This window comes from Misgurnus anguillicaudatus, chromosome 1 (genome assembly GCF_027580225.2).
Source record: "Misgurnus anguillicaudatus chromosome 1, ASM2758022v2, whole genome shotgun sequence".
NCBI classification, from domain to species: domain Eukaryota; kingdom Metazoa; phylum Chordata; class Actinopteri; order Cypriniformes; family Cobitidae; genus Misgurnus; species Misgurnus anguillicaudatus.
The window spans coordinates 25,256,196-25,279,500 of NC_073337.2; the positions used below are offsets into that span (position 1 = coordinate 25,256,196).

General features: G+C 36.2%; 1 long non-coding RNA gene across 1 annotated transcript in view; it reads right to left on the bottom strand.

Annotated features, from left to right (window-relative positions):
• Positions 1–1,336: 1,336 nt before the first annotated feature.
• LOC129432609 (uncharacterized) overlaps positions 1,337–23,305 on the bottom strand; it is an 86,078-nt gene continuing 64,109 nt past the window's right edge. The window contains exons 3-4 of the long non-coding RNA XR_008640197.2: positions 9,774–9,891; positions 1,337–2,756 (exon numbers count right to left, since the gene is read on the bottom strand). This is a non-coding gene — a long non-coding RNA (uncharacterized lncRNA). The remainder of the gene's footprint in view (positions 2,757–9,773; positions 9,892–23,305) is intronic.

Here is a 23,305-nt window from a genome sequence, read left to right on the forward strand (position 1 = left end):
TCAGAGCTCACGAATATGAAGACGCTGCTCTTCAAATACTGTACACGTGAGTTTCTGATACAGGCCTATAAAGCTTGCCTGGCATCATTCAGATTAGGGCATTTTCATGCCACTGTATGAAAATGCATCAGATGATGACAGCTTTTTAACTGGTACATACAAGTAACAAATATTTACAACAATGGTAATATAATTTATTTTTTAAATTAACCCGGCTGATGTTACCTAAAATTATAGAGAATAAAGTCATTTTCAAATTTATCACTGAACCATAAGACTAAATGTCTTTATTTTAATAAATTAGTTTAGTATGCACTTTAATGATGTACATAGAATTAGCATGTATTCCTCTAGTATTACAATCCTAAAACTCATTTAACTGCAAAAATAACAGCTGTATAAAGGTTATTTTACATAATATTTAAATAAATAAAGATTCACTTGCAGTACTGGTTGTATTAGACAGAGTTTAAAGGCATAGTTCACCAAAATAATGAAAATTCTATCATTGTTTATTTACCCTGAAGTTAAGCCTAAACCTATATAAATGTCTTTGTTTTGCTGAAAACACAGATGGAGATATTGTTAAAAAAAGTTCATAACAGATCTGGGCCACCATTCACTTCCATAGCATTGTTTTTTCCTACAATGGAGGTCAATGGTGCCCCAGATCTGCTTGGTTACAATCATTTTTTTTTAAATATCTTCATTTGTGTCTAGCAGAACAAAGAAATGTATACCGATTTGAAACAACGTAAGATTAGTAAATGACAGAATTTTTAGTAAATTTTTCAGTAAATGTATCTGTTGATAATTGGATCAATGACGTGACGTTAATTATTTTGTGTCCGTATGGTTCAATTAAATGTTAAAGGGTTAAAATTTGCATACATTCTCTTTTTTGAGGACCAAGTCTAACATTTTTTGTTTTATTTCATTAAAAAAAAAATATTTGGGGGATAATGTGTTCTAACCGGTCTGTCAATTGGTGTAACTAATTATTTATATAAATATAATATATATAAATGTATTCATAAAAAATGTGGAATAAAATATAATCAGTTTAGTGTAATATAATTTTTTTACATACATTTTTACATAATATGTCAAAGATTATTTAGAAAACAAAGCTGTTTTCAGCATATGTCAGGACAAATATTACAAAAACACATTAGAATTTACATTTAGAAATAACTAATAAAATTATATTTTAAAAAGATTTCGTTTTTTAAATCATTCAGGGTGCATAAAATATTAAATATTTCTCATTCTTTGGCACAATTGGTGGTTACACCATTTGACATTTTCAGGTTCAATCAGTCTTAACTTTCATAAAAACGGTGAAAATGTAATTTTTTATTGCATAAAATTAACATAAATACACTATGTGCATTGAAATAAACTTGATGCGTGCTTTTAAAACACGTTTTTTTAAAAAGATTTTTGAATTTCTCATATTGCCAAACTGTTTTTGTCACTTATCCACATATATTGATACATTCTACAAAAAAAATGTAAGGTTACATAATCGGCAAAGACAGTAACATCTGTATGCATTTGCCAAAATTTTGCACATACACATGAACATCTGAAAACTAGCTAAACTTTTGATTTTACATTTATACCTGCATTGTGCCACTAGAGGGTGCACACATTCTTTTTTTCGTGTTAGATGTACATGAACTTCTGAATGCATGGTAAGTAATTAAATATTGAATTGAAAAAGACATAAATCATGAATAAATACACTGCAAAAGGTTAGGGTTAGGTATAGGTATCTATACATTTTTTTTTATTTGTGAAATCCAGGCTAACGTTTCCTTATGTTTGATATGACCTTACTTAGTCGATATTAAAGGTATCAAGGCTATACATACACACACACACACACACAAAATGTTCTTTTCGTCATGAGCAGTGATTTTCTGTACAAAAAATTACTTTAAAAACACAAAAAATTACTTTAGCTGGGTTTTCAGACTGAGTCATATATCTAAAAACGATTAAAACAAGCCAAGTTTACCTGAAACGGCACATTGCATGATCCATTACGATACATTTTGGAGTATATGTGTCTATGAAAAGTATGTGTTAAAAAGGGTCAGAGTACGATAAATTATAAGTAAAAATGCAGTTCACGCAACATACTCTGAAAACAAGTCATTCAAGAAAAACACCATCATTAAAATTTTCAGTGAAGATTCAAGACCTGCTTGTGCTCACAGTTCGGTGGTCGGTGTATAGCTGTGAATGTTTATAAAAACACAGGCTCTCATTCATAAGAAACATAAATACCCTCAAGGCCTCTAACCCCCCTTTAAACTGGTGCATAACTGTGTCTCTCTTTCCTTAAAAATCTCTTCACTTTAGCTCAGTCTCACGTTCTTTATCTTTGCAAGTCATTTAAAAATGTTCGCTCTAATTATTAAGAAGCGAAGAAAGAATAAAGTGAATATTTATTGGCCTGGGTCACAATGTTTCATTCCCATCTACATAATTATGAATTTTAATTCATGTACCGAGGCCTCTCAGAAAGCAGTAGCTTTTGTGTGGCCCAAAAGATCTGGTACGGAGGTCACTATTATTTATACCTTGCTGTCAGTTATAGTAAGCAACCGATGCGATGGGTAACCACAGTCTTCATTGAGTTCTGGATGTTAAACTGTTCGGTGCTGAGAAACGATGATCTCTTGACTTGTTTTCACAAGAATTCAGTTGTTGACATTGAAACCCAAGCGCCATTTTCTCCACTTTTCCTGAAAGATAGAATAATAAATTCAAGTTAAGTTTAGGATACTGAAACATTACAATTTGTTTAAGCATTGTTAGAATATTTTCAGTAAGCAATAAAGTACGAGAGACTATACTTTGTTTCAAACATGTTTAAGTTGATATACAGTGATACACACACACACCAGCATGAAGTTAAAACAACTTGGTTTTGCAAGTCAATTCAACCTACTATTTTTAGGTTTTCACTTACTTGATAATTAGTTCAATTCAATTTGTTAAGTATGTTGATTTGACAAAAATGCTGCATTTGTTGCAGTGCAGAATTGTGTGATGCAGCGGTCATCATATTAATGATAAAACACAGCTGTTGACCAATCAGAATTAAGGACTGGAACTAACCATTTTATAATGGTATTTATACACTGTAAAAAATACTTTGCTGCCTTTTTGTTAAATCAACTCATGTCAACAGAGATGAGTTGTCACAACTTATAAAATATAGTTGAGAAAAGTCAACTTAATTTTATAAGTTATAACAACTCACCTGTAGCCATAACAACTCATCTCTAGTCAAGATAAATAATAGTAAGTTGAAATGACTTGTAAATCCGAGTTGATTCAACAAAAAAATTTAAGGCAGCAAAGTATTTTTTACGGTGTACAATTAATCTCATTCTTTATGATTTTGAAATATATATTTTATTATAAATGAAACTGTTAACTTAATAAATTTGATTAAATGATATACAAACACAGTTTAGAGCTGTACAAACCAGCACAAATGTACATATGGAAATATCAAAATAGTTTTAAATAACATAATAATTTACTTTCAATAAATGAAATTTTTGTTTTTTAAATATATAAACATAAAAAAGTTTTATTTGATCTTTCTTTGTTCGCTTTTATCAACTCTCAAATATGGGTAGGTTTCTTAAAAAATCAGTCCCTCCAGAAAAACTTTTGCATGGTTCAACGCATAATCAACCAAAGTCGACAAATTTATGCGGGCAGCATTTTTTCCAAATACGCCTCACTTTCGCTACATAAATTGCAGATTTCCGTGCGCAAAATATGGGGGGCTTGCATAATTTCCAAATCCCCACATTTTCGTAGCAAAAATCACATATATCTTAGCAGAAAGTTGAAAAATGTTGCATTTACTTCACATATGCGCAGCCATGTCCCCTGTTGCCATGGGAACGGTATAAAGTGACGTGATTATGTGACATGAACATTATTGAAAAGCTGCAAAAGCTGCAAACAGTTTTTGCAATTTCTCACAATTTCATCGCATAAAATTGCATAAATATCCAGCATATCCCAACATATTTTATAAGAAAACGTTCTGCAAGATCAATGATTTTTGCCCGCAACAATCACAAAAAACTCTGCGTTTTTCTGGAAGGACTGAAAAATACACATTTTTAAGCAAAAAATTTCAGATAATTGCACTTTTGTAAAGGACTTTTGTTTGAGATCAGGAGCCTCATTTATAAAGCGTGCATATGCAAAGATTTGAACGTAAAGTGTGTATACGCAAAAATCGTATTTGACGTGGAAAAGTGCTTAGCGCCACGTCAGGGTCTGACGTACGCACTTTTGCTTATCCGATTGCTGCAGGTTTTTGGAAAAAAAGCCATTCTTGCTGTTCATAAAGGATTTAAACATTGACAAGCACTCTTTTATATGTCTATGACATTAATTAGGCATCGTCTAAAGGCAAAGATCTGAAACTGCTCAGCTGCGCATAAGTTCAAGTTCATTTGCGATTTATAGATTTGAAACGGGTACGCGCGTTTTCTGCGCATACGTTCGGTTTATACACATTTTTGAAAAATAATCTTGAGATCAAATGTAGGATGGTTTTTACGCAGCATTTTATAAATGAGGCCCCAGATTCAGAGCAATGATCAAAACATACAGTTTTTACTGTTTTTGGATCAGTGACTGTTTTAGTGTTTGGTAAGTTGGGTAAGAGCGCCACCTAGTGGATAAACGCGGAAATATGGATTGTCGCAAAAACTCATCTTTGGCAGGGAAGCGTTTTCTCTTAATTGATGAGACAACTCGGGGAAAGAATTAAACACATTTTTGTTCAAATTCGATACTTCAATATGTATTCAATATTTATATACAGGCCTACAATTGCACGTTACAATAAAACAATTAGTGTCGCAATGCAATAAAATTTCTGCTTCAGTTCTTGTCATTTCTTACAACATCACAGTGTCCCAAATCTCTAAGGCCTGCTGGAAAGTGGTGCACAAATATGTTCAGTGTAAGGACAAATACATTGATCTGTGGAAACCACCAGCTAAATAATCAACGAGTGACAGAGGAAATGGGGCAACATTTCTAGTGATTGAACATTTTCAATGCAGGCAGACCAGGCCAACTGAAATAAACATACAATCAATTCAGCACTTGTTTACAGCCCCACAGTTTTTCTCCATTACATGCCTAAAGCCTCCAAGCGCTGTTTTCATGTTTCATCAGCGTGTTTTAAAATCAGCATAAACGTGCACAAGGTGATTTCCAATGGGAATTTTTACGGGATGGTTTGAAATGAAAGGTTCCTGTAAAGACTATTGTGCGCTCTGCTATGATGAGGAGTTATTCGGGTGTCATGGTAATGGTAAGCTTGTTACTTTTAACGGTCAGAGCCTTAAGCGATGGCACTGAAGAAACTGCCAGAGTCAGCAAACCGCTCTGTGTGGGGCAAACAGCAAGACTGAATGCACCATACACCACCAAAGATGGGCATACGTGTGAAACATCAACATATTTCTGGCAGGCTGCCCTCTTGTGGTGCTGGTCAGTAATTATATTTTTATAACATCTCTGAGAGAGATTCATTCATCCCTAAAGTGTAGCTTCAGATCTTGTATTTAACTGTAATTGAGTGAGCGGGATGCTGCCATTTGGCCCGGTATGAAATTTGGCTGGCAGGGAAAGTGGCAGCTGGCATATGGAGACTTTAACAGAATTAGGGAATAATAAATGTCTCTCAGCTCCACTCCGTGACCATCAGTTATGAGCAAGAGACACTTCCATCCATCAATGACACCCAAAATGCAATGCGGTCTACGGTGGTCATACACCCTCGTTCTTGTTCTTGTTGTCCAACACTATGACGTTGTGTGCCAAGTCCTTTAAAGCCATCAAATACCTTTGTGTAAGGAATTGTCACAAATACAAGTAATTTTATATGATGTAAAGAACATTCTGTGAAAAAATAACCTTAATATCTTTAATATTGACTAAGGTCGTGTCAAAGATTGAAATGAGTGAATTCAAACCTTCATGCTCCAAATCTCATCATTACATTATAAGACTTAAACCTCGATTTCACATTCTGACCCATTTTCTTAATAGGTCACTTACTAGGGTACCTTTAACCGTTTTACGCAATATATTCACTAAATTGGTCATTTTTGGCTGAACTATGCCTTGAACAACGACTCTTTGTATCCTTGGGTATTTTCTTTGTGTCCAGGTTCACATCCTGACACTGCTGCTGGTAAGGAAAGACATCCTTATGATGATATAGGAAAAATAAAGCTATGCCGATTCACATTTAGACTCATCGGCGCTATGCCACATTAAACACAGACCTTAAACTCAAGCATAAAATTCACTATAGGCCAAATTCTGTGCACATATGCTTGACTCTTCGCTAACATGCATTAACACAAGCCAAACATTTTGTACAAGCATGATGGATGATGGGTAGTTTCTAACCTGATTTCCCTACTGTAGGAAGAATGATATGGGTCACATACACCCCTTGTTGTCACTGCACGTCCCTCGGGCTCCATTTCACTTAAAGGGATAGTTCACCTGAAATGAAAAATATGTGTTTCTTTATTTTGTTGAACATAAAAGGAGAAATTTTGATTTGATGGTACACATACTTCCATAGTATTTGTTTTTTATACTAAAGAAGTCAATGGTTACCTACATCATTAACAAAATATCTCCTTTTGTGGAATAAATATCAAATGTTTTACTGTTAAAAGGTTTACTGAATGGGTGAAGCTTTGAATTGGCTTTTAAATAAAGATTTTGGATATAAGAAAACTGAGCATATGAATAGAGGACAATGTCATGCTCAATATGGCCACTCTGGCGACTTAAGTCCCGCCTTCTGGTTGAAAAGAACCAATCATCAATCAATAAAGACTATAGGTGTGTTCGACTTCATGCGGTGCTGAGCAGACGGATCGGCGACTGGCTTGAAGCAGTGCATGCCGGTTAGAAATTTTGTCCGACTTGAGCTGGCGCCAACGGTATGTGGCTGTGACGTATGGCGTTAAAATACAGTGAGCCAGTGTAGAGTAAGAGACGTGCAAATGCAGCAAACATGGCAAGACTTTTTTATGTGGTCGAATGTAAATGGAACAGTTTTAACAAGTTTTTCTATGGCTAGGTGTAATGTAACTCTTTCCCCGCCATTGACGAGTTAACTCGACAATTAAGAGAAAACGCTTCCATGCACTGTAAAAAATACTTAACTGCCTTAAAAATTTTTGTTGAATCAACTCAGATTTACAAGTCATTTCAACTTACTATTATTTATCTTGACTAGAGATCAGTTGTGGGAAAATGAAATTATCTCAGCTTTTTGCTAAAAAGTTTGTGTTTTTGAAGAAACCTACCCATATTTGAGAGCTGTGATAAAAAAGAGAACAAATAAGGGTAGGATGAAACTTTTTTTAAGCAGAGGGTCTGTTCTTTCATTTGAGATATTGTATGTTTATATATTTTAAGAAGAACATTTTCTGGAAGGCATTTTGTGAAAATCATGAAATATGCTGGCGCTGGCTGGCAACGTTTTTTAAAACGCTGGCGGGGAAAGAGGAAAAATTTATTGTTAAATAAATATAAATAAATATAGTAAAAAGGACATTCTGAAAATGTAACTTGTGCAATAGTGATAAAATAATTAGGAAAAAGAAAAAAAATGTTCGGCCATCGGCTGAATTTTTCATTTTACTTGGCTTCGCTGAAGAATTTTCCTTTCTATGCATCTTTAATAAATTCATGTTTTTATAACAGGTAAAACGTTAAAATAACCATAATATGTTATTTGTGTGATGTAATAAAATGAAAGAAGCGAAAGATCAATTTTATTTTATAGGTAAATTTTTTCGTTATTTTCGGGCATGCAGTATAAACAGCAATTAAATTATTCAATATAAACTGTTTCTGGTTGCAACATTTTATTAAAAGATTAGTTTTTTTGACAAATTCACTACTCTAATAATATATATATTTTTTTAAAAAGCGCACACGTCACTACGGCAAGCAGCAGGTGTCCAACTTGACACCTCCGTCTTCAACTACCTCGACTGCAAATGGCAAACCTCGCCGATCGGACTGCGCAGCTCCACATGAACTTGAACACGCATGATTATTCTTTGGGGGCGGGGCTCTGTACATAGTCACGTGACGCGATTTATCTCAATATTTATTTGAGCTTAAGAACAGTACAGTTTCTGTTACAAAAAATGTCAAGTTTAATTGTTGGTCAGAAATGTGTTGTTTAATTGTGATTTTAGAGATCTGTATCTGAAGAGTTTGGTTCCAAAACCCGATAAACGCCATTTTTGTAAAAAAGGAGTTACTGCCAAAATCAGTATTATATCAGGTCAGTATTTAAAAGTAAAGAATTAATTTTACGCAAAATCCAATATCCGTGTTATTCTGTCATCTTTTCTCCCTTTTTTCCCAAAATGCGATAAACGCCACTCCTCCTTTTTTACAGAATGCAATAAATCCATTCCAGAAATTACAGCCCACCGTTCATGCAATGTAAACAAACAATGGCGGCGCGTTGAGTACATGGAGTCCTAGTTTACTCATCTACTTTGTACTTCGTGATCAACAAACAAAACAAAATAATACTTTAATTGCATTGATAAACCTGTGATGGTTTTCTGTGATGGGAAAGAAATGTAAGCCATCAACATCTAATAATTTACACGAAGCACTCGGGAGAAGTGTGCTTGTTCTCCCGACAGCATCAAGCTTCTTTCATGCTAACACATTGACCCCAGAGGATCTTATGAATAACTTTACATTATTTTACTCAATGTCAATGAAAATCAAGCAGTACCAAAACATTTTACAGCTGATCGCTGTGAAAAATGCTAAGCAATGACGTCAAGTATAACCACTGCAATGACAGTGTTCTTAATATGACAAAGTAAGTGTTTTGATTAATGACATTAACGTTTATTTTTTTAATCAGTGTGTACAACTGTTCAACTAAATGAATATAAACTGGCAAAGATGAATGCACATTTGTACATTGAATTAATAGATTTCTAGCATTTTGAAACAAAAACTGTCATGCATTTTGTGGAAAAAATAATTCGTTTTTATAATAAATCTTTGAAAATCAAGTTATGGATTTGAATTTTTTATGTTTTTATAACCTAAAGATGCTATGTGAAAGTTTGTAACAGAAAAAAGTGGTTTTCATCTTGTCACTTTCTTGGTATAAAAACCGAAATTTGTCAAAATAGATTTATTGCGTTTTGGAACCAAACTCTTCATCTGTTTTTCCCAATTCAAGTAGATAGGACTTTAGTCTTGCATGACTAAAATAAACATGGCTGCCTAGTTTTGCAACTTCCTTGTTACTTTTGAATTTATAATGCTTTTTGATAAAAAAAGTTTCATTTTCCGCCTTTTAAATTTGAGTGAATTGAGAAAATCTCCATTGCATGGGTCATTGTTCACACAGCTTTATATACAGTACAAGCTTATCACAAAAATAAGTTATAGAAAACTGTGCTGGTTCACAGCCTCAATGTATAATATAATATGATGTGCTGGTTATCTCTCAAGTCCATCGCATTCTCCACCACAGAGGTTTTAAGATTAAAGTAAAGTAATGACAGCGGCACAAAGAGCAAGTAAACGCGTATCTGGCCCACACAAGTCGTCGTCAGTTTCACTACAGATGTATCAGCTGATAAGATCTGTCCTCACTATGACTGGATCCATTTACCGCTAAAGAGAAAACTCACCTGCTGCTATTGTTGAGCTGCTATCGGCTTTACCTTTGAGTGGCTGCAGTCAACGCACCTCCATCTTCCTTTTGTTGCGGCCTCTTTGATTCACGCAAGGACTACAAATGAGGTGTTTCTGAAAGAAAGATAGTAGTATATAATTGGGAACATGCTGTAAGGCAGATTCATTCGTGCATTTGTATTTACGCATGCACTGCGGGATGCATACGCGTGGTCTAGGCCGTACCGGGTGAGTTATAAGAGCACTGTTACGATAAGACTGCCACGACGATTAAAGAGCTGAAGGTATATCTTTGTTTGATGTGTGCAGACAGAGACAATGATATTCATTTTATCTCCGGTGTTGGAAATCTTTCTGAATTGGATCAGGTGCTAACAGGTTGACACCAGGATGATTTAATGTTTGGTTGGTCTAATTAAAGAGGAGATTTGATTTATAGGTTACATTTTATAGCCAGATGATAACTTTAATAGTACTGTGATGGGATTGTTTGGCTTGGTGCTTTGCCTCAGAAATAAATAGGGTGATTCTCACGAAAACTTGGTTTTAAAAATGTCAAGCATGAAAATGTAAAAATTGCTTAAATTTACTTTTTTTCCCACCAGACATTGAAAAACAAATTCTGGAGTAAATGGGAACATTAATTTAAAAACTTTTACTTATCATTTAACACTTTTTGTAACATAATTTAAAAAATTAGTCCTAAAAAATCTCATTACCGCAACAGTCAGAAAACATCAACACTGACATATTTTCAAAATGACATGACAAACCTGAAAGAACATAATTTGGAGATTCTGCACATGCATTTTAAATCAAAGTATTATGCTGCTATTAATTAAATTAACATTTAATAAGCATCTGTTGCGGTAATGATAATCAAAATGTCGTGTAAGCATTCTGACAAGACAATATTTCAAATTAACTGTAAAAAATGATCTTACCTGGTAGCCATCTTGAAGTAACTGGTCCATGTGCTTGGTCACTCAAAATCAAACTTTATTAAAATTCTGTATGTGTGCTTAAACTGTTCTCAAAAAGTGTTGCGGAGGATGAGAACATCAGGCATGGACACATCATTTTCCTAATTTTTCTTCATTATTATTATACATGAATATTCAGTAAATATTTTTTCTGTCACCTAAAGTAGTCTAGCAAAACATCCATTTATTTTTTTTCTTAATATTTTTAATATTAATAATTAGTGTTAATTTAATTAAATTACAACATAACGCATGTTCAAACACAGCCGGACACATTGCGGTAATGAGAATTTCAGCAGAAAATGAGATAAAATTTACAATTATAAATTCTTATGTTGAAATCACACATTGTGCAAGGTAGAACACAGTATTGTGTTAATTCTGATGCTTTTTAATGTTACTATATTACACATTTTAAAGCTAAAATCATTAGTGCCGTGGTGTTTCAATGGTTTTGTGAGAATCACCCAATAAGGGTTTGGAGGATAAGAATATCCATCTTCATCCATGAGGTCAACTAGGTTGACACCAAAACTGATGTCCTTTATCAAGAATGCTTATGCCAGAAGTCTGGGGATGTTCTTGTCTGAAGTAATCTTAAGAGATGCGTTACCCCATGTGAACTTAAGAGAGATGTTACACGTCTGGGAGTGGGTACTGTTAGGACTATTATATGATGTTGACAGCTATAGGGGCACCTGGGTCTAGCAGTCACACTTTATACTCTAGTGACAATTCCTCAGGGTGGGTTTATTTTTGGAAGTCAGTTTCTGAATACACATATATCTTGGCTAGAACAAAGCATTTTAGGGGGCGGTTCACATTTCGCGTTTAAAACGCGACCGTCGGTTGGTTGTTGTCACATGACCTGCTGTGCGTTTGCGGGATTCTGAAAAATTTAACTCGATGCGGTGCGGAAGTGCCTGGAAAAAAACAGCGTGTTGCACCCTGTGTGCGTCGCGACCGCGTCGCTTCCATTATGAGCGCGCATTTTTATGTGTATGCGAATGTATGTGCACGTTCGAATGCACAGCCTTGCAAAGCATTGTTTGTTTGATTCGTAAGTTGCCGCAGACGTTCGACACATGCCCACTGCGACAAAATGCAATGCATCTCCAGGGCTACATACTACATTCTCCTGTAGACGCAAACACGACGTAAAAAGTATACACGTTAAAAAATTCGCATGAATTTCTGATGATGAAATTTGCGTCACGTGGACCCTCACGTATGCTTAAAAACTGAACTATACGTCTAGCTTTACTCAGGACCCTAATAGCCCTTTGTTGCTGAGTGGAACGACTCAGCTCGGCACGACTCGGCTTGCTTTGCTTATCCACTGCCGTTTATTACCGCTTCAAAGTTGGTGGTATTATCAGCTTATCGTTATGCTGCGTTCACACCAGCAGTGGTAGAGGCGTCAAGCGTGAGTGATTTCAATGTTAAGTCAATGTAAAGACGTGTTGACGCGCGTCTGGAGGTCTCGCGGACGTGAATGAGGCCTGTAGCGCGGTGCGGTAGAAGCGATTCCGCCTCGTTCGCGTGAATTGTGCGTTGCCGCGGGAAACGTGTGAGTTGAAAAATCTGAACCTTGACGGAAAAACGCGACGCGTTAACCAATCAGGAGCTTGATCTAGTTGTGATGTGATTACAGGAAGCGAGCAGAGTTGCAGAAGCCCCTCCCATGGCGCGAATTTCCGTGTGAATGTCTCAATGAGTATATATTATAAAGCGAGTACACTCAAAATCATTAAGCATCCTACGGCGGTAGACAGGAATTTGACGCCTCAAACACGTCTGGTGTGAACCCACAATTAGAGTTGTGCCATCTCACTACCATGACATCATCATAAATGCGATACAAACAAACACACAACACAGAAGCAATGAAGCATATCAATGGAATGGTGTTCTTGATTCTCGGCATGTGGATGCTTTTCCTTGTTAAAAAAAAGAGTTTGGGAACTCGTACAACAATGCGCAGGGTGTGGCTTAGCTAGGGGACCGTAATCTTTGAGAAAATTCAAACACTGCTTGAAAACCACTGCTAGAGAAAACAAGCATTTGTGTAATTACTGTACAGAGATACAGCGCTTGACAACTTCCTAGTTTGACAACTATCTGTTCTTATACCACATGCTCTTATTTTCTTATAGATATAATGGATTTGGCTGGATATGCTGTGATAATATATCATCTTTCCCACCTCAGTCAGTAATAAAAAGCCTGATCCAATTTTAGTGTCCCAAGTACCTTCACAAAGCTTTCCATTTCGCCTGAATGATTATCTCCCTCTCCGTATCTCCTGTTTGGCCACCACCATGACCGTCCGAACAAAGGAATAAATGAATTACCCTCTAAAAAACACAATTATCTGGAGAGGTAATTGAATCTCTGCTTGGGCCCTCACACGCTGCAGCTTTAGCAGAGATTGTTATCTTCTGGGATGTGGATGGACCTCAAATGCTTATTGAGCGGTTTTACAGGAGAAAATCCTCCTATCTGATCCTGAAACTTACAGATACGGATGAATCCCTACATGCATTCTGTATTCTCCACTATTGACATATAAACATTGTGCGACCACACATTACTTTAAAAACACAAATGACATAACTGCACGTGACAAGATACAATTTCCATCGCAGCCAAGTTAAAGCTCTGGTTTTACATTTATACACCAGCTAAGAAAGTACCATGGGATTGCTATGTTTTTGTACTATTTGTACCATTTATATACATTTAGACACCTCGCAAAATACGTACAAATTGCCACCATTTTGCCAGGTGTCTTAATTTATACAACCACATTCATACATTTGTACGATTTGCCTTAGCCCCTCTGACGTTAGGGGTTAGGTGCGGGGTTTCGTTATTGTTTTTTATGATAATCGTGCGTTTTTGCACGATTAACTTTGTACGAATTCATATGAATTAGCCATCTCATAAAATATGTATGAATTCTCATGAGATTAGGCTGATACTTTGAGGTACTAGTAATTGATGACCACAACAGGGAACTTTGTGAGGAACATTTTAGTATAGATGATCTTTATAATGTACTAAAAAGAATGCCATGTAATAAATCACCAGGGCCGGATGGCTTACCCTTTGAATTTTTTAAAGTTTTTTGGGACTCCATTAAGCATCTCCTTTATGAAGCCCTTATTGAGTGTGTAAACAATGGTGAATTGGCTGAATCAATGAAACAGGGTCTTATTTGTCTCATACCTAAGCCTAATAAAGATTCGAAACTTTTGGATAATTGGCGCCCAATTAGCCTTTTAAATTCTGGTTATAAATTATTAGCGTCTGTTTACGCAGACAAACTCAAACCCTGTTTAGCAGACATAATTTCAAACTCTCAATCTGGGTTTATAAAAGGTAGACACATATCTAATAACATTAGGTTAATTATAGATATGTTAGATTATTCTGAATTCATAAATAAAGAGGCTTTAATTTTGTTCATCGACTTTTACAAAGCTTTCGATACAGTGGAGCATTCTTTTATCTTTGAAGCCCTCACTCATTTTGGTTTTGGTAGTTCCTTTATCAGTGCCATTCGTACTCTTTATAATGGAATCAATAGTTGTGTCTCCTTAGCTTACGGCACTTCTCCCAGGTTTCAGATGGGCCGGGGCATTCGTCAGGGTTGTCCCATTTCTCCTTTTCTTTTTATACTGGCAGCTGAGTTACTAAGTCTGCATATAAAGCACTCAGGTATTGAAGGCATAAATATTGGGGAGAACTCTTTACTAATTAGTCAATTAGCTGACGATACATGTCTTTTTCTTAAAAATGAGTCACAAGTTTCCTTTGCCTTAAATGAACTGAACACTTTCTCTACAGCTTCAGGTTTGGTAGTAAACCCAAAGAAAAGTGAAATCTTGTATATACACGATTCAGATAAAATTTCTGTTAATGGTATTGATGTTAAAAAGTGTGTCAAATATTTAGGAGTTGATATTTGCAGATCAAATTTAGACCGTCTTCATTACAACTTTCAACCAAGGTTAGATAACATTAAAAATGTTCTATGTTGCTGGCTGCAGAGAGACTTAACAATCTATGGGAGGGTTCTGCTGACTAAGGCTGAAGGTATTTCACGCCTAGTTTATCCTGCTCTCTCCTTATATATTGATCAAAAAACTATTAAATCTATTGACTCTCTGCTTTTCCGCTTCATTTGGAAAAATAAAACAGAAAGAGTTCAGAGGAAATCTCTGGTAAATAGCTACAAGGAGGGTGGTCTTAATGCTTTAGATTTTCAGAACATTAACCAAACATTCAAAATTAATTGGATTAAAAAGTGTTTATCCAGCACGGATTTGCCCTGGTTTTGGATACCCAATCTAATCTTTAAGCATTGTGGTGGTCTTAAATTTTTATTGTCATGTAATTTCAAATGTAATAAATTGCCTATCAAACTCTCAAATTTCCATAAACAGGCTCTAGAATCCTGGAAAATGGCCTTTAAACATAATTTCTCCCCACACACTTGTATTATTTGGAATAATGTAAATATACTGTCTGGTAACAAATCTCTATTCTTCAAAGAATGGGTAAATCAAAATATTCTTTTTGTTTCTGATTTATTTAATGCTCAAGGGAACCTTTTTTCTTTTCCTGACTTTGTGACTTTAAAAGGTGCAACAATTTCCCAAAAAGATTTTAACAAAGTAATTAAAAGTATCCCTGTTGGTTTAAAAACTTTGTTGAAAGCACATTTAAGTTATGGTGTTTTAAATAATTACATTCCCACCCTTGCAATAAATGGTGTTAATATTTTAGATAAAAAATTCAATAATTTCTTTATTAGAAATGTTCTTTCTTCATCTTCAAGTAGCGGGTGCAAAGCTCAATCTAAATGGAGTTTCTGTTATCCAAATTCTGATGTCAAAAACTTATGGAATTTTTCATACAAGCTTGTTATACCAAACAAAATTAAGGAACTCCAGTTCAAGATTGTACACCGATATTACCCTTGCAATTTACTCTTAAGCAAATTTTTTAACAATGTATCTTCTTTATGTACATTTTGTAATATAGAAGATTAATCTATTTTACACTTGTTTTTTCATTGCCAATTGTCAAAATCCTTTTGGTCAGATGTTACTATTTTGGTCTTTCTATGGTATAAAAAAATATTTAATTTTCAGAGACTATTATTTTTTCTTTCAGATTTTTATTCTAGGGACATTAATTTTGATAACACTGTTTTTCTAATTTCTCTTCTAGGCAAATTTCATATTCATAAAGCCAGATCCATTCATTCTAAACCTAATTTTGGAATGTTTGCCACAGACATTAAGTCCCTATACAAAACTTTTGACAATATGACAAAGCCGTTAAATTCAAAAGCTCAAAAAACTTTTAATATACTTAATATACTTGAATCTTGAATCTTGAATCTTGAATAAAAAAAAAAAAAATAAAAAAAAAACTTTGAGGTACTAGTATGAACTCTTTACAGTCCTTCCAGAAAAACAAGTTTTTTTGTGAATGTTGCGGGCAAAAATTCTTGAACTTGCGGCACATTTTCTAAAAAATGTGATGGAATATAGGGGATATTTATGCAATTTTATGCTATGAAATTGCAGGAACTTGTCAAAATTGCGGGAATTTGCAAAAACTGTTTTGATTAATGTTCACGTCGCGTAATTACGTCACTTCCTAACATTCCCATGACAACAGGGGACATGGCTGCGCATGTGTGAAGTAAATGCAACATTTTCAACTTTCTGCTAAGACATATATGACTTTTTGCTACAAAAATGCGGGGATTATGAAATCATGCAAGCCCAGCACATTTTTCGAGCAGAAATCTGCAATTTATGTGGCGAAAGTGTGCCGTATTTAAAAAATGCGGCCCCGCATAAATATGCAGACTTTGGCTGATTTTCATTGAATCATGCGATTGCATAATCATGTTTTTCTGGAGGGACTGACTTAGGTGGGACAGCTAGGGCTCATTTTTGACCAACTAGACAACCAACTCTTGCATCACTATGGTGGTTTCATGTCTCAAATAAATTTTCTTATAATGTTTTTATTTTGTAAGCAGCCATGTTATGGATGAGATAATGTACTGGTCATTATCTCATAACAAACCACTTCAGGGGAACACAAGACCCTGACAGGGTTTATTTTCCAAAATGATTGACTAACCTTACAGTATCCCTTTACATATTAAAGAGGCCATGGCATGAAAATCTGACTTTTTCCATGTTTAAGTGCTATGATTGGGTCCCCAGTGCTTGTATCAACCTAGAAAATGTGAAAAAGATCAACCCAGTAACTTAGTTTTGGTAAATCATTCTCTACAAGCACATGAAAAAATAGGTTGTTGAAATTTGGCTCTCCTTATGATGTCATAAGGACCTCTTATTATAATAAAACCGCCCCTTAATCTGCACTGTCCAACCACAGCACTGCCATTTAGTGCAGAGAAAAGCACAATTGAGTTTTAATAGCAAAAAACACCATCATTGTGATCAGTGTTTGAATTTCATCAGCTCATTTGCACTTTAAAGGACACACCCAAAACGGCACATTTTTGCACACACCTACAAAGTCGCAATTTTAACATGTTTTAATAAATTATTTATATGGTATTTTGAGCTAAAACTTCACATATGTGCTCTGGGGACACCAAAGATTTATTTGACATCTTAAAATGGTCTTGTTTCATGGCCCCTTTAAGGTAGACATGTTCAAGATCTGTCTGGCTAAGAGCAATTTAACGATCTGATCTGTAATCTGAAGCCTCTTAAACCCTTTCCCCGCTATTGACGAGTTATCTTTTATGGAGTTATCTCGTCAAATAAGAGAAAACATTTCCCTGCCAATGATGCTTTCCTGACAAGCTTTTATTGTAATCTATAATTTCGCTATTATCCACTAGATGGCGCTCTTACTCAATTTATAAAAAACTGAAGCAAAAATTAAAAGATTTATTTAATTTTAAACTCCGTGTATGTTTTGATAATCATTCTAAATCGGATCTCTAACAAGATTCCTTTACAAAAAAGCAATTATTTCAGCTTTTTGCCTTAAAATTTTGTATTTTTGAAGAAACATACCTATATTTAAGAGGTTATACAAAGAGAACAAATGAAGATGGGATGACATTTTTTCCCCGTTTCGATTGTTTAAAAGCAAAATATTTAAAGAAAAAAAATTTAAGTAAAAATTTAAAGAAAAAAGGCTGGCAGGGAATGAGTTAATGACACACATTTCGCTCACTTCTCATTTATCTCACTTAGACCTGACCACCTCCACAGCACATGCTATTAGCTACAGTGGCAAGAAAAAGTATGTGAACCCCTAGGAATGAACTGGTTTTCTACAGTGATTTGCCATAAAATGTTATCTGATCCTCATCTAGGTCACGACAATAAACAAACACGATGTGCATAAGCTCACAAGACATAAATAATTCCAGTTTCTTATGTCTTCTTTGGAAACACCCATTAAACATTCACAGTGCTGGAGGAAAATGTAAGTGAGCCCATGGACTAATTACTTTATTGAAAGCTTTTTTTGTCAGAAGCTGGCAAACTGGAGTCCAATTAATAAAATAAGTTTAATTGTGTGGTTTAGTGCAACTTTGATAGATATTAAGACACTCACACATTTTAAGATTGCTGTCCTTAAGAAGCATCAGCTCTTCTGAACCATGCTCTTATAAAGATATCTGATCAAGAGATGTTGCACTCCATAAGGCTGAAAAGGGATACAAAACAATTTCAAAATGTTTAGACCTCCATCAGTCTACAGTTAGACAAATTGTCTATAAATGGAGATACTGTAGCTACCCTTCCTAGAAGTGGGCGCACAGCCAAGATGACTTTTGAGACACCATGGAGAATACTCAATGAAGTAAAGAAGAACCCACGAGTAACAGCTACAGGCTTGAAGACATCATTGAAACTGGCACACATCTCTGTTCACGAGTCTACCATACTTAACACTTTAGCAGGCACTGTGTCTATGGCAGAACACCACTGAGGAAGCTGCTGCTCTCCCGAAAAACATTGCTGTGAGCCTGAAGTTTGCAAAAGAGCACCTTGGTAAACCCCAGTGCTACTGGGAAAATATTTTATGGATTGATGAAACAAAAGTTGAATTTTTTGGGAAAAATGTTATGGCGCAAAATGGGCACAGCTTACCAACATCAAAACATCATCCCAACAGTGAAGCATGGTGGAGGGAACATCATGATTTGGTCTTGCTTTGCTGCCTCATGGAAAAAAGTAAAAAAAATCCTACAGGATAATGTCAGGGTGGCTGTCTTTTCAACAAGCTGGTAAACCCAAGGGTTCACTTACATTTTCCTCCAGCACTATGAATGTTTAATGGGGGTTCTCAAAAAAGACACAAGAAACTAGAATTATTTGTGTGTTGTCACCTTATGCACATTGTGTTTGTCTATTGTTGTGACCTAGATGAGGATCAGATCACATTTTATGGCAAATCACAGTAGAAAACCAGTTTATTCCTAGTGGTTCACATACTTTTTCTTGCCACTGTATTAAAGGAATAGTCTACTCATTTTCAATGTTGAAATGTGTTGTTGCCTTGACTGGGAATTGTTGATGCATCCCTCTGTCATCTGTGTGCGTGCACGTGGGCGCTGGAGCGCGCTGCGACACTTCGATGGCGTTTGGCTTGGCCCCATTCATTCAGTGGTGCCATTCGGAGATGGAGTTGGAGGTGACCAAACACATCGACGTTTTTCCTGTTTGGGACGAGTGGTTGTGCGAGCAAGTTTGGTGGTACAGAGTGGAGCGTGGCGCTTTTCTGGGCGGATTTAAAAGAGGAACTGTGTTTTATGGCGTGGTGGCGCTTTTGGGAGTACTTCGACTCGCCTGAAAAGTCCGCTCCCCTTCTCACTCTCATAATGGGAGAGGGAGGGTGTTACTGCGCTGAGTCGAAGTGCTCCCAAAAGTGCTATTGCGCCATGGGGTATAGTTCCTCTTTTGAATCCGCTTAGAAAAGTGCTACGTTTTATTTTGTACCACCAAACTTGCTCGTATAACTACTCGTCTTAAATAGGAAAAACGTTGATGTGTTTGGTCACTTCTAACTTTACCTCTAAATGGGACCATTGAATGAATGGGGCTAAGCTAAATGCTATCGAAGCATTGCAGCGCGCTCAGGTGCACGCACACACATGATAGAGGGATGTATCAACAGTTCTTAGTTAAGGTAATAACATATTTTAATATTGAAAATGAGTAGACTATTCCTTTAACACAAGCCCAGAGTATAGTCTGTTTTTTACGTGTACGTTTGGTTGAACGAACAGCCTTGCAAAGTATAGTTTATTCGACTTGTAAGTGTACACAGAGGTTCAACGCATGCACATTGCACCTTAATCCAATGCATCTACATACTGCATGCACAACCGACTGTACACGAGTTTAAAAATACAGCAGTGCGCATACACTACGTGCGCACTCTTGTGATGACATAAATGCTACCCAGACCCTCGCCTTCACGTTAAAATGGACGCTCTAATGGATCAATGCATTGACTTTCAGCACTCACAAAAGCAAAGAGAGTCAAATGGTCTGTATTCCCACGCCATAACCTGATCATTTTGCAGGCCAGCACGGAGTCCTGACGTAGACGCATCTGCTTACGCACCCAGAAACACAATAGGACGGCGATCTCATAACCAGGGGATGTGTTTGAAGCGGTACCGGCGGACCTCTATGAGATCTGTGTGAGAAAAGGTCCAAATGAGTCTCTGAGGAGAACAGCTGAAGACGGGGAATGCTTTGTACAAGATACAGGGATACACATGAAAAGTTAAATGACACAGTGCTATCCACAGAGGGAATAGGGAAATATGGACGCTACTGCATTGCACTGGATGTCAGGGATGAATTTAGGGAGGTTATGGGAGATAAAGAATATGGCTGTTAACCAAGTCGATCTGGCCATCTGACGTTGATGGTCAAAGTAACTTGGGATAGGGGTATCAGTCTCATTTTGAGGATGAGTAGAGGGAATGATTGAATGTTATGAGATTGTAAAGGGGGACAGGGCGGAGAAGGTTGAAGAGAAAGGGGAAGGGTTCAAGAGAGCAAAAACTATGTTTTATGGGATATAAGTACGTTTTGAGAGGTTAGATGATTAAGATAGATAGCTAAAGTCCTTTAAAAGTAGTCCATTAAACCTGTCAATTATTTCTGAACCATACAAAGCTTTGTGTGGTAAACAAACAGCATTTGGTATGGCGAGTCAACATGGATCAAACATCAGTGGCACCAAATTTCTTGAGCTCATCACAACCAAATACGAAATGCCCAGTTTGAATATGTGGATTTGACAGCTACAGTAACTTTTTGGGGGTTTGACAGTCCCTGGCCACAACAGAAAGAAAACCATATGGGTCTGGAAAAAATTGAGGATGAGTAAATGATGAACTGTCCCTTTAAGGAGAAAGGCCGTAAGTCAGTGTTAATTGCGGGGTACGAATTGACAGCGCTCATTGTGAAATGTGAAAGAATGAGACCACATAATCTCCGATAGTACGTCATTCAATTTCCTCTCGCGGATGCAAACAGGCAAAAGCTTGAAACCGAAGGGCTTCAATGTTACGTTCTCATAAAACCTCCCCACAAGCTAATGAGCTCGACCCTCCTGTTTACGATCTGTGGCTGGACTGAAGTTTGTATGCATTACACCAGAGACGCAAAACCCACAATTAAAACCATTGCCTTTTAAATCGGTTTACGAACCGCAAGAAACCAGGAGATCAACAACAGATGCGTCGAAAACACGGGAGTATCCAAAATTAAACAAAACGATCTTGAGTTTTTCATTTCTTAGGGCAAGTTTAAGTATCGTTTTTAATTTAACATTAGGAGATTTGCTTAATTAGATCACAGTTTAGCAAGCAAGCGAGTGCCGTGTTTAATTTAGTTTGGGAGATTGGATCATTATGTGGACCGCAGTAAATTAAACATGGAGGCAAATGACGGCCGTTGAGAATCAAGCAGACATTGTAATTAAAAAACACTTATAGGAGTTATGTAAGGTGAACTTACAAACTTTTTGGTCACTAAAACTCATTCGAAGCTTTCAGGGCATCAGGGTGAGCTTCAGTATTTAGAGACGTTACCCTTAAACTCAGTTGAAGGGCATTAAAATGGCCAAACAATGAGTGGGATTGTGCCGGCCGCTATAGTGGATTTGGAGAATTAGCATGTGATAGTGATTTAATGCTTAACACTTTCCCTTAGTAGTGCCTGTGAATGGACTGGCGGACTTACACAAAAGCAGCTTCATGGATTTGTCATTAGCACACCATTACTGTTGCTTTTACTGGGGCTGTCAGCTGTCTAAAGAGAAAGGATAAAAACTCTTTATCTGAACCGAGACTGTATCTGCGCATACAGAAATACACGAGAGCTGTAAACTACTTTGGATGGAGAATTGGTCATGAAGAGAGAAAAAGGTCACCAAAAATCCTGCATTTTTTTTCCAATAACGCATCTTTGATGATTGTAACCATTGAATCTATAGTAGAAAAAAACAAATAAGATGGAAGTGAATGTGTACTGTCAACTCTGTGCTTACCATCATTTATCAAAATATCTTCTTTTGTGTTCATTAGATCCGATTTGGATCAACATGAGGATGAGAAAATGATGACAGAAATTAAATTTTTGGGTGAACTATCCCTTTAAAATGCATTTTGGTCGATCAAATTACAAGTGGACGATGTGAAATACAGGTGTAAACGGGGTCTAAACCATTTTAAGGTCGTCACTTTTTGACCACATAGAGGTAGTCGAAAGCGCATCCGACCGGATTGCTTTTGTGGTGTAGATGCTCATGTGATTGTATTCGAATGCCTATAATCTACCTACTGATCTAATGTGTGATGTACGAGCTCAGTGTTTTTCCATCTGTCCTGACTTCTAGCATGAACACAGTACTCGGCGTGGTCTTTAGACTGTCATTAATAAAACTAAAGTGGTTGCTCTCTGCTTCTTTCATTTTCATCCATTACTCTGAAATATTAAGCTAATATATACATGTACAAACCTTTGTGCAGCATGTTTACTAACAAAGCTTTCACATAAAATTTCAAGCAAATGTACCTATCCCGCAATTGCTAGTTTGTCCAGAACAAAGCATTCACATAACTCATATGGGTAATATACTTATGCCGCAATAGTTAGCCTGTTTGGAACTGAGCAACGTGTTTATATATATAAATATATATTTATCTCTCTCAAAGGTTTTTCTCCTCCTAAGAGTTTTCCCACAGGGTTTTTCTCAATTTTTCGAATCAATTTAAACACGTCCTTTCTCCCGCGCGTGTTTAAACGACTGGCCCATAGACCATCCCTTCGAAAGTGGACGGATTAAAACACCAAGTGTGAACAGGAATGTGTCTCTCTTGCCTGAGCTCACAAGAATTTGTAGGTATTTTACAAGGTGGCTAATTCGTAAGAACTTGTACGAAGCAGGCTTGTGCACAATTCAGAATTTCAGAATTGGCCTCCATTCAATTCATGAAT